The sequence below is a fragment of the Helianthus annuus genome, chromosome 7 (assembly GCF_002127325.2).
Source record: "Helianthus annuus cultivar XRQ/B chromosome 7, HanXRQr2.0-SUNRISE, whole genome shotgun sequence".
Lineage (NCBI taxonomy): Eukaryota > Viridiplantae > Streptophyta > Magnoliopsida > Asterales > Asteraceae > Helianthus > Helianthus annuus.
In genome coordinates, this window is record NC_035439.2 from 123,554,926 (window position 1) to 123,567,517 (window position 12,592).

Here is a 12,592-nt window from a genome sequence, read left to right on the forward strand (position 1 = left end):
GACGGTGGGGGAACGATGGGGAGAATGTGGTGGACGACCATCGATGTTTGTGTCTTGCCCGACAATTTTTTGTAGAACAACAACTATTTTTAATAATAATAATAATAATAATAATAATAATAATAATAATAATAATAATAATAAGAGTTAATTGCCAAAATAGTTCCTGTGGTTTGGGCTGTTTTGTCAGTGTAGTCCAAAGGTTTCATTTTTAGCCTGTGGGTCCAAAAGGTTTCACCATTGCCATTTTGGTCCAACTGACTTAACTCCATTTATGATCCTCAGTTATCAAAGGGTATTTTTGTCATTTTATGTTTTGTGAATTATATTAATAATTAAAAAAGGAAAACAAAAATTGTTGTGGAGGAGGATCGAACTCGGGCCTCTACAGACACACAAAAGACTAACCAGTGAGCCATGCTCGCAATTGTGCAAGAAATGGGTCTTTATTATTTTTATTCTTTGATTCATTCATCACCTACACCCCAAAACAGATGAGCAAAGAAACTTTATTCTTTCTAGTTCAAAGTTAAACATGAGTGCACCATGTTAATACATATTAACAATGGGGCTTTTTATCTGCACCATGTTAATACCTAATCTTGCGTTTTAATTCAAACTCTAAAGTCCACCTAGTATTAACTGACCATGTTTTTTCCCGTTTCACTCTCCAGTCGATTTCCGGTGACGTTCGGCGACCTCATATCATTTGAAACTGACCAAATCATTCCCTAATAAATGTAAAATGATTGCCTCTAACGTTGTTCGATCATAACCGAAAGTGCTTAACAACATATAATTGTCATAATGATTCGAATTAAAGAAACATAATATTGTCATTAACTTGATTTCAGTATCGAACCGATTCTTGTTGAAATTTATATATAATGTCAACTTAGAACATGTGCAGATCAAAAGCCCGAACTTGAAGATTAAGGTTTCTTTGGTCATCTATTTTGGGGTTTAAGTGATGAACTGAATCAAAGAATAAAATTAATACAGACCCATTTCTTGCACAAATGCGAGCATGGCTCACTGGCTTGTCTCTTGTGTGTGTGTGAGCGAACCAGCCAGTGGCCCGGGTTCGATCCTTCTCCACAACCATTTTGGTTTTCCTTTTTTTAATCTTTAATATAATTCAGAAAACATGAAATGACAAAAATACCCCTTGACTAACTGAGGATCGTGGATGGAGTTAAGTCAGTTGGACCAAAATGGCAATGGTGAAACTTTTTTGGACCCATAGGTGAAAAATGAAATCTCTGGACTATAATGGCAAAACAGCCCAAACCACATGGACTATTTTGGCAATTAACTCTAATAATAATAAAGGAGGGGTATAAAAGACAATTTACGCAAATATACCAATCAAACTAGCGTTGACCGTTAAGAGGGGGTACATTGATTCATTTTGGAAACGCCGGGGTGTCATATAGCAAAAATTCCAAAATAAGGTGTAAAGTTGTTAGCGTCCCCAAACCACAGGGTGTAAAATTACAGTTTACTCTTGCTTTGATCAATCTCTACCCACAAATTTTCTCTCTCTCTCTCTCTCTCTCTCTCTCTCTCTCTATTTTGGAGATTTGTAGGCGTTTTTAGAGTAGAAAGAAGATGACGTGGAGGAGAGAGTGGGTTGGAGTTCTTGTGTGATATCTAATAAAAATGGGCTCTGTGAATGGGGGGAGAAGAGAGAGTGTTTTTTATACTTTTTTAAGAAAAAAGAGTGTTGTGAGAGGGGTACTTGTTGAACTTTTTGGCAGATATAACATTACACATTTTTTTAGAGGCTCAAAAACTCGTTGTTGGAGATGCTCTAGTTATATTCGATTTCCAAAGATTATGTTTAGAGTAAATCAATAAATAATCGATTTGGCTATCTATATGTATTGAGATCTTACTTTCAAAATTTAGAAAAAAAACCCAACCCCATGACGTCCTAACCCCCCCCCCCCTCAAACCACCACTCCGGGGGTGTTTGGGATATATTATTTTAGTGACTTATTAGCTTATTGACTTTTTGAAAAGTTAAAAGGTATTTGGCATGGAATTATTATGTGAAGGGAAAATTGTTATAGCTTATTAACTTTTCCAAAAAGTCATAAGTTGTTTTGAAAAGCTAAGCCAAACATGACCTCAATGTCCACTCAAATCACGAATCAAATACACCCTCACGTTTCTCCGTCTATTTGGCCCCGACCCACTCGAGTGCCATGGTTCTCACAATTTCAGGTTACATCCCGACTTACCCATGAACAGTCACCACAGTTATCACATATTTTTATCACACTTACTAAATTTGTTGGCTTCCCCGTTGGTCATTCTACTTACCATCTTGATATATAGTTTTGCTCTAAAACTTCACATTTATAGCGATATTAAATCGATAGGTTATTTGTGGCTGAAAAATCGGTTCAAAAAGTGGTCCGTGTCTTGGACTGATTGGTGTAGATTTGTAATTATATAGCTTGTTTCTGTGGTCGTCCCGTTTGGTGGGTTGATGTTTTTGTAAAGAAGTTTACGTTTCAAAAAAAAGTGCAAATTGAGTTTTATTCGACCACTTATATAATTTAACTTCCAAATGTCGTATTTGCACCCCTATCACTTCATAGAGCCCTAATTTACCAAAGTGTTGGGCATAATACGTTCATCTTACTAATGTAAAAGTTATATAATTTCATTACATTAGAGATATTATAATATAGTCCATGAATTAGCGGAAGTTATTTTCTATTATTGAGTTACTTTTTTTAAGTTCATTATATATCTTAGACCACCTCAAACAGAACGTCTGTTGCATCCACATGTGCTGAGGTGGAGAGGCTCGTGGGTGGAGCATGAATGGAGAAGGTCGTCTGTGGGGCAAGAGCCCTTGCGCAAGGGCATGGTATAACGTGGTTTGCGAGAGGAGGATGATGATAGGGAGTGGCGCTCATAGGAAGAGGAATGAGAGAGATGGTGAGGCTGAATGAGTGTAAGTATATATGTGTAAAAAAAGGTAATGTAATGTAAACGCCAAACGATACGTTATAACCTTTTTATACTCATGATTGGCAAATATTTATACTCTTATCACAAGCACAAAATGGTATGGATAGTAAATAACCATGATGTTATCCCTAGTTAGATATATGAATTAACCGTGGGAACGTGACACTAACTACCCACCCATATAGTTAATGAGTATTGAACGAACACAAAACCCATGGTCTCACCACGCTCTGCGGGACGCTGTATTGTAGGTCAGAGTTGTGCTGTCATAGTCGAGCTGATTAAATATTTGGGACCATATCCCTTAGGGTATAGTTAACATATAAAATTAAACTTCAATTGTATATAACTTATAAATTATCAACATGGTTTACAATACGTCTTTTGGAATATAGAAAGTTGGAAACGGTACGATGTTTACGATACTTGTAGTTCTTTTGAAATATAGAAAGTTGAAAACGGTACGATATTTTTAGCAATGTGTTATGGTGTGTTAACCAATCATTTGAACCAATGCTAAACCATGATAAACTAGGTTACTGAAAGATTCACACAAGAAGCGTTTGTAGTCCAACGGTTAGGATAATTGCCTTCCAAGCAATAGACCCGGGTTCGACTCCCGGCAAACGCACTGTTTTTATGGCAAGTTTTTTAAATGTGTTATTTTTCTCAAAAAGCGTAATCCGTCGTTTTAAATTTTAACTTGAAAATGGTCCATGAGAACATGAGTATTATATAGACACACCATATAAATAGATTTTTTCGAACAAAACACAAAATATAAAACCATAATATATCAAGAATTTTATAATCAAAATGATGTATCAAAAGTCTTGTGAGCATGAATTATATACACACACCATGTAGTTGGATATTTACTTGAATGTAACAGAAAATATATTAAAAACATCATATATCAAGAATTTATGATCAAAATAATGGATCAAGAGTCTTGCGAGCTTGAATGTAATAGAAAATATAAAAACATAGATAAGATCATCTCAAGATCAATGGTTCAAAACTAGACGGTGTCATTTTCGTAATTATGAAATTCAAACAATTGAATAAACAAATAGAGAAACAGTTAAACTCATTTCTCCTTGATTTTCAAACGGCTATAACTTTTTCGTACCTTAATATTTTTTTTAAATACGCGGTATTAACGAGCATTTAATTCTCTTTAATTCGAGCAGCCTATTGCCATAGTTTTCTTTAAAAAAATTTACATGATTTTGAATCTCATTACGTGATTTCATTATAGTATATTTTACGTGAAACCACACTGAGTGATTACTTTATAAGCGTAATTGTAATAACATTAGTTATAACAAATAATATTGAATGTGAAATCAAGGAATGGATTTATATTGAACTAGGTTAAAACCCCGTGTATCACACGGGTTGAATAAAAGAAATATAATTAGTAAATAAGTTTAAAATATTATAAAACGGTTTTTGAGATAAGATATTATTTATTTTTTATGTTAAAAAATAGAATCTGAAAGTAGGCGTGTGCAAAAAAAAATAACTGAATTAACCAATTCATAACCAAATTACTGATAAAACTGAACCGAAAAAAACGAACCATATCAAAAATCGTTGGGTCAGTTAATTAATTTTCTGAAAAAACAAAAGTATACATAAAATATCACACACCATAATAGCGCTAGGCTATAAGTCGTTTATCATTTATGTAGTTTTATTTGTGTAACACCCTGATTATAATAACACATATATACTACAAAAACATTATTAAATTAAAAAATAGAATTTGAAAGTAGAGGTGTGCAAAAAAAAACCAAATTAACCCACTCATAACCGAACAACAAACTGATAAAACGTAATAATAAAAACGAACTATATCCAAAACCAATAAATGACACATGTCCCTCATTTGTTTGTTTTATTTATTGGGTTAATGGATTTAAACACCCCCAACTATTGTCATTTGGCCGTTGGCACTCTCAACTTTGACTTTGGCTCAAACCACTCCCAACTTAACACTTGGGTTGCTGTGTCACCCCGTCGTTAAATAAACACTAACTGGGTTAGTTCTTTTTGCTGACATGGCCAATATTTGCTGACATGGCATGATGATGGATCCAAATTTGCTGACGTGGCATGCTGATGGATCCAAAAATCTATAAAATGGGACTAACAAGACTCGAACCTGAGTCTGTATAACCAAGAACCCATTAAACGGGCACTAGCCAATTGAGCTAACTATGATTTGATGATGTATTGTATTATGTGATATACATATATCGGGAAACGTTATAAAATTTATTATAAATACCCACACACAGATTCAGCAGCCCATTTATCATCTTCGTCCCCATTTATCATCATCATCCCCAACACAGATTCAGCATCCCGATTCCAACAACCCCAAACCCCCTCTGCTCTCTCGATTCTGACAGGAGACCGGAGTGACTCCGGCGCCCCTCCCACTCTGGCGGACGCACAAACACCCCCAAATACCTCCACCCCTCTCGATCTCCCTCCCGTGAAGAACCGACGGCACACCGGCGAAGTTTTTGCACAGCAGCGCCGCTGCTGCGGCGGCTGTAGTTAAGATGAAGACGACGACAGAGATTCTAGATGACGGTGAGGGTGGTTGATAGCAGCCCGCGACGGCTATGGAGTTCGGCGACGGCCAAAACCACCGGCGACGGTGGTGTTCATGGTTTCCGACAAGCTTTCTGGGTGGAAGAAGATAATATGAGGAATTGGGGATCCAAACAGATAATTGGTTTTCAGCAAGTTTATAGATGAATTGGAAATTGAGTGCAGAAGGTGATTCAGGAAATGACGAGACATTGAGACATGAGAAAAGTCAGATAAGTGAAGGTGATGTTCTGTTCTTCAATGGTGAATGAGAAAACGGTTGAAATTTTGTTTGAGTGTGTTGATAGTAATGAAAATGGTGAATCTCACGTTGCTGATAATCATGTTAAACTAGTATATTCCTGGAAAAAAAATTAATTTCATAGAGTTTGATTTTGCTCAGGGATTCTAGGGTTTGATATGTAATGATTTTGGGGTTTTTATAAGGTGTTCATGAATCCTTTTACAAGTCAACATGCCACATTGGGTGATAATAGGATAATTCAAATATTGGCCAGGTCAACCTTGCCATCTCATAAAAAAAACAAGCCACGTCATCAAATATTGGCCACATCAGCATAAAAAACTAACGTAGTTAGTGTTTAGTTAACGACGGGGTGTCATGACACACTATGTGTTAAGTTGGGAGTGGTGTGAGCCAAAGTCAAAGTTGAGAGTGCCAGCGGCCAAATGACAATAGTTGGGGGTATTTAAATCCATTAACCCTTATTTATTTAGAAGTAACCTCAATGGCCCCATGAACCATAATACCATATGACATATGTATCAGTTAAATCAATAAACCAGATATCAATCGAGACATAACTTTAGACAAATTCACACATGGCAAAGAAAAATACCCATGTATCTTTTCAGATTAGAATGAACTCAAATGGTGGATGATATAACTGAAGTTGTGACAAAGAAATATTTTTGCTTACAATCCTAACGCATGAAAATATTAATACGATTCATGGTCATTAATACGATTTCTGGGTCATAACTCCAGTGTAACAGGTGTACTAAAAAATGCTGGAAAATGCTTTTCCGGTCTCCCAGATTGAAAGCACCAAACTTAGTCTTCCTAGTAGCTGTAAACCGGATTTCAAAATATTAATACCAAGGCACAACCAGATTATATAGTATTAGAGAAATATATTGAAAATTGTTTTTTTAACAATGGAATAGCATTAATATATTAAATTAACAATTTAGATTTAATAATAATATTTTATTAAAGTATAATAAGATTTAATATTAATTTATTATTTATTTATTTAGTTAATATAAGATAAGTATAGATTTGAGGATACTTTCAATGAATGACACGTGTCCAAAAGTAGGTTTCTTTTATTATAGTAGACTAGCGGTAAGACCCGTGTGCAAACACGGGTCGTTTCTTAGAAAACCATACATAGTCCATATTGACAGAGAGTAAAAAAAATAATTAATGCAGACTTATAAAAGAGATATACACTAATGGTCAATAGGTTTATTCAATAGCAATTCTATTATGTTGATAGCAAACTACTGTTGTCTATTAACTGTTAAAAACTTCAGTTGCTTTCCAACAGACTTTCCTAAAAAATGTTATCCATTATCTCCAGCAGAGTTTACCAGATGGATAACTTAAAGTGAAACCACTGTTTTGAAAACCATCTAAGATACTATATTTTATTAACTTTAGATCGAAGACAATTCTTGCAATAAGAATGAGAAATATACGGTACTTGTAATTTAAATTCCAATAAAGTTAAAACCAATTTTTGCAAATAAAGTTGACCAATTCCATTGATGATTGCTTAAAGTGAAACTACTGTTTTTAAAAACTCTGTTTAACCAAAGTCAAACCACTGTTGGCAAAACTATGATTCTTAGTGGTTCAAAATCTGTTTCACTTTTGGTCAACATCTGTTTGTCTGTTGGTCAACATCTGTTTGATTTTTGGTTAACAATTGTTTGACTTTTGGTAAACATATGTTAGACTTTTGGTCAACATCTCATTTAGAATTCAACAGAGAGTAAAAAAATAATTAGTGCAGACTTATAAAATTGATATACACTAATGGTCAATAGATTTATTCAACAGCAATTCCATTATGCTGATAGCAAACTACTGTTATCTACTAACTTTTAAAAACTTCTGTTGCTTTACAACAGACTTTAATAAGAACTGTCATCCATTATCTCCAACAGTGCTTACCAGATGGATAGATGGGACATATACATATGAGTATTTCCATTATCTCCAACAGAGCTTGCCAGATGGATAGATAAACAGATATTGATAGAACATATACATATGTGTAGGTATTGTACCAAAACGTGTTATCTATTATAGCTAAAAGATATTTATTATAGGTAAAAGACAACTATAGACATGCATCATCAGTTAATATATAACATACATATGAGTATTTCCATTGTACTATCCACAAAAAAAAGTAGCACCCACCTATTGACAATGAAACTTGTTTATAGACATAACTACATATAGAATATGTCTAAGAAGCAAAATTAGTACCAGCAACGAACCAAATGTACAACCACAAACAATCATGACATGAAACTAAGAGGAGTTTATCTTTGTCACGATATGCACAACTTTTTTTAACTTCAGCAGCAATTGAGTAGACTTGTGAAACTCTAACGAAATTTCATCACCAAAAGCAATATTGCAAGATTTCAGATAAGAAGACCATCCAACAACAACATAGTTGAATCCAGTATTGGTTTTTTGAGATGTTGTAAACAATTCCTGGACTTCACATTTAAGATTCTGGATCTTGATAGGCTTAGGATTATCAGTATGCAGATCCAACGCAGAAGATACATCTGATGGCAGTTGCTAAAAAACAGAAAATTGAACCATGAATTTTATAAATATTGATATATAACTGAAGTTATTGAAATAACGAAACAAAGCGATGACTGCAAAAGCTTACAAGTCTGTCTTCAGCATGTGTGGTGAAGTGTAAGACTGATTCTGAAGTGGATGATACTAAACGAACCTTTCAAACTTTACATGGTCTATCAACACTTGAAGAAGCAGAAATATCACGAACAGGAAAATCTTTAGACTGTAGTTGACGATCGTTAACATCATCAGCTATTTTTACAGAATTATCTTCAGGCTACAACAAAATTTTTAAAAAAAAAATCTTCTTATACTTATAATACAATAAAATATATGCATAGAAAATTATAAATTTACAGCATTTTTAACATCTGACTCATCAACCAGACATGCAATCTTTGAATCAAATAGCCCATCATCAACAAACTATATTTATAAAAAGAATCATATATAAGAAACCATATTTTAAATCATAATACTATAAAAATATTACATGTGTATATATACATTAAAAATATCCTCAAAACTCGTAAGCTGCTTAGGATTACCAACCAAAGCTCTAGCATCCTCATCATCCAAAGCAACTTCCCCGGAATCCAAAAGTTGTTTGTGTTTTACCTTCAAAATGAGATTTCAAAAGTTATTAGCATAATATAATAAAAGTCACTTATCATCATGTTATCAAACAATGTATTATATCATCAAAATTTTATACCGCAGCCAATAAATTAAATCCATCATCTCCATAAACTGAATCATCCAAAACAACTACATCAGCCTTCTTAAAAGAAACTTCAGTTCCAGTCTCGGGATGAAAAACCGTTTGCACAAATGTTTTAGATGAAATCATGGTGAAAACCAACCAAGATTCAACTGGTATGGGAACTTCTTCAATCAACTTTGACCATCCATCAGTAAATCCGCATCCATCAATCCATCCTTTCATCATCACATTCCAAAACCTTTCGCTAACATAGATAGTTGCCATCCCATACTCGTAATTTTTACCATAGAATTGTTTCCAAAATTTGTCAGCAATTAGCTATAGAATAAGCAAAGGAATATTTAGCGTAGACTTGCAAATTTGATATGAACTATTGACCAACAGAAGTTACAACGGATTAGTCAACAAAAGTTAAAATGAGAATTACTCAACAGGGTTAGTCAACAGTAGTTACAGTATTTACACACAACCTAACCACTGTTTGGCTATCAATTATTACATACCTCTGTTGCTATCCAACAGAGGTTACGTAACAACTGTCATCCATTATGTCCAACAGATGTTGCAACGTGGACAGATCTTAAATATCAGATGTTAGTCAACCGAGGTTAAAAGACTTAGTCAACAGAAGTTAAAAAGGTTAGTCAACAGATGTTAAGATTATAAGGAAACAGACGTTAAAAGGGCAAATAGATGTTAGCAAGCTGTTGAGATAGCATAAAATATTTAGAGTAAGTAACGAAATAATATATTGTTACTTACAGTCATTCCAACTTCAGGGCTAATATTTGCTGAAATGTAAGAGTTCTCATACACTTTTTCTTTAAAACATGAGACAACGAACGACAAATGCCCAATAGCTTTCACCAATACAGCATCTTTCGTTTTCAAACAACAATCTCTAACAAACTTTGTCCATCCATCTGTAAATATACAATGATCATCTCTCTTCTTTACTCGTACTAACCATGATTTGTCACCATCAACTAACTCTACGAGTCGCCCATACCGGACCTCCTTGCCCCACAACAGAGTCTGAAAATCAAGTGGTATATTCTGCAACAGAATTTAACAAACATCTTACATCAAAAATTAACGTAGGTTCCTAATAGTAGCAAGAAAGTTAAAAAAACATACCAAAAATATAATATCATCTTCATTATGGAATTGTAAAAAGGATGGTGTTTAATTGGATAGATTCATATCTGCAAATAAACAATTTAAACTTACAAGTTATTTTAAAAATCAAGTGGTATATTCACACACTTAAGGTATTATAAAAACAAAGCACAAAACGAAAATCATCATCTCTCACAACAATTAAGCAAATGAGCGTTTTAGAAAATTATATAGTTGATTTATCAATCGTAATGTAGAAGACAACATCACGAAGATGCATGCACAAATTGTGACAGGGAATGCTATCAGTAACTTCATTTAAGTTAATGCAGTACTTAATCAATAAAAATACACCTGATTACAGAAACTATTATTTGCTTCAAGAGAGAATATGAAACGCCATCAGTGACAAACACATACTCATAACATCAAATAATGATTAATCTAACATATATAATACAAACAATAAATTCAAAAAACAATGCTTGATTTTATAGCATGTAATCTATAATATGGAATAGAACCTTACCGATTTTGATAAGAAAGTTATTTGAGAAAACTTCCGAATATCTTTTCTGGAGCTTATATTCAATAATGGAGTTGAAAAGTATATTAAATGGAGTTAATACAGATGTTACATTTACACTGGTTGGTTGAAATTAAATTTTGTAAAATTTATACTTTACCCCCTTTTACATTGAAACATCGCAATTTTTAGACATCAATAACCACTGTTTGAATATAAATTTATATTGGTAAATACGAAAAACTTATCTATTAATTTAATATATTTATATTTATATAATGAAAAATAGTTTTTAAATCCCGATATTAAAGATTATTATAAGCTAAATAAATAAACAATTAGAAGTTAATAGATAAATATCTTATTTTCAACAATCCCAATACAATCTCACCTCTTCTTCTCCGGCGAAAAAACTCTACAATTTCTTCTTCCTCAGACTTGACGACTTTGAATTTTGAAGTTTTAGATCAGGTATTTTTTTTGTTCTCTTGTGTATTTTATAGGTATGCTTTAACATGTTCCTTTCAGTTTCCTCATTTCAAATTATATAAACATCAAAATCATAATCTACTGATGTTCAAAATAGATAAACTTATATGAACTTATTTTCTTTATTTTATAATAAAATTTATATCAACCTATTTAGTTACATTTTGATTCATTCCATTTAAGTATACTGTGTTAGATTCATATTGTTGGTTGTAGGGACCATATTGAAATACACAGCATATAAGTTTGGTCATAGACAGTGTTGGATATTTTTTTATACCTTAAATAGAATGCTTTTCAGATACAATTGATTTTATATTATAGTATTTAACTGTTATTGTATTTTCTACTTTCAGATGGAGTTTATGATAATTATCAACGTCTCTCAATTGGCAGACCTAAATGAGGGATTGGTAAGCTATATTCTTAGAACAAATTAGCTCAAATCACAATTGTATGCTAAAAACTGTATTTATATAATTAAAGATATATTAAATATTGTGTATTTTATATACATAGATACTTCCAAAGATAATGGCTAACCAATTACCAAGAAAGTGTGAAGTGATAAAGTTGGTTGATTATACGGGTTTTAAGTATAAGATTGCAGTACAGAGCATCGGTCATAAAAGTAAGAGGATAAACGGGCCAGAATGGACCCGGTTCGTTGAAACTTATAGAAATAACAACATAGACAAGCCGTGTTTAAAAAAATTGAAGCAAGCAAAATATGAGATAAATGTTTTGGACAATGAGGGATTGGAGATTAGAAAAGATGGATCGAACAGAGATTATGTTCATGGATGCTTGATACAGGCTGAAGAAGAAACATATTGCAAGCAGGTTAAAAATTCCTACTTATTTTTATATATTGCCAGTGTATCTTTTGAACTGTTACCAATACTTCTAATTTATATTTTGTATCCTATATAAAATCTAATATGACATTTCTAAAATTTATGAAAATTATAGCATTTACCACACGATTTGCTGAAGCTGTTGTCGCAAAGGAGATTAAAAATTGATAACTTGGTTGCCAAAGTACATGGACCAAAGCAGAGTAGTAAAGTTGATGTCCATTATGTTTTCTCTCCTGAAAACAAAAAGGGATTAGCTGTTGGTTTTATGGGACCAGGATGGACAACATTTTGCTTCGAAAATGATATTGAGGAAAGTTGCCAACTGCTGTTTCAATGGATGGGAAGTACTCCTGAAGACGACTTTAACTTTACTGTGAAGGTTTTTAACAAAGATGGGATTGCACTTCACGGAGAGACAAAAC

At 33.1% G+C, this 12,592-nt stretch overlaps 1 non-coding gene across 1 annotated transcript; it reads left to right on the top strand.

Annotated features, from left to right (window-relative positions):
* The first annotated feature begins 3,547 nt into the window (after positions 1–3,547).
* Positions 3,548–3,619, top strand: TRNAG-UCC. Its single transcript has one exon. It is a non-coding gene; the product is annotated as a tRNA-Gly (tRNA).
* Positions 3,620–12,592: the final 8,973 nt, after the last annotated feature.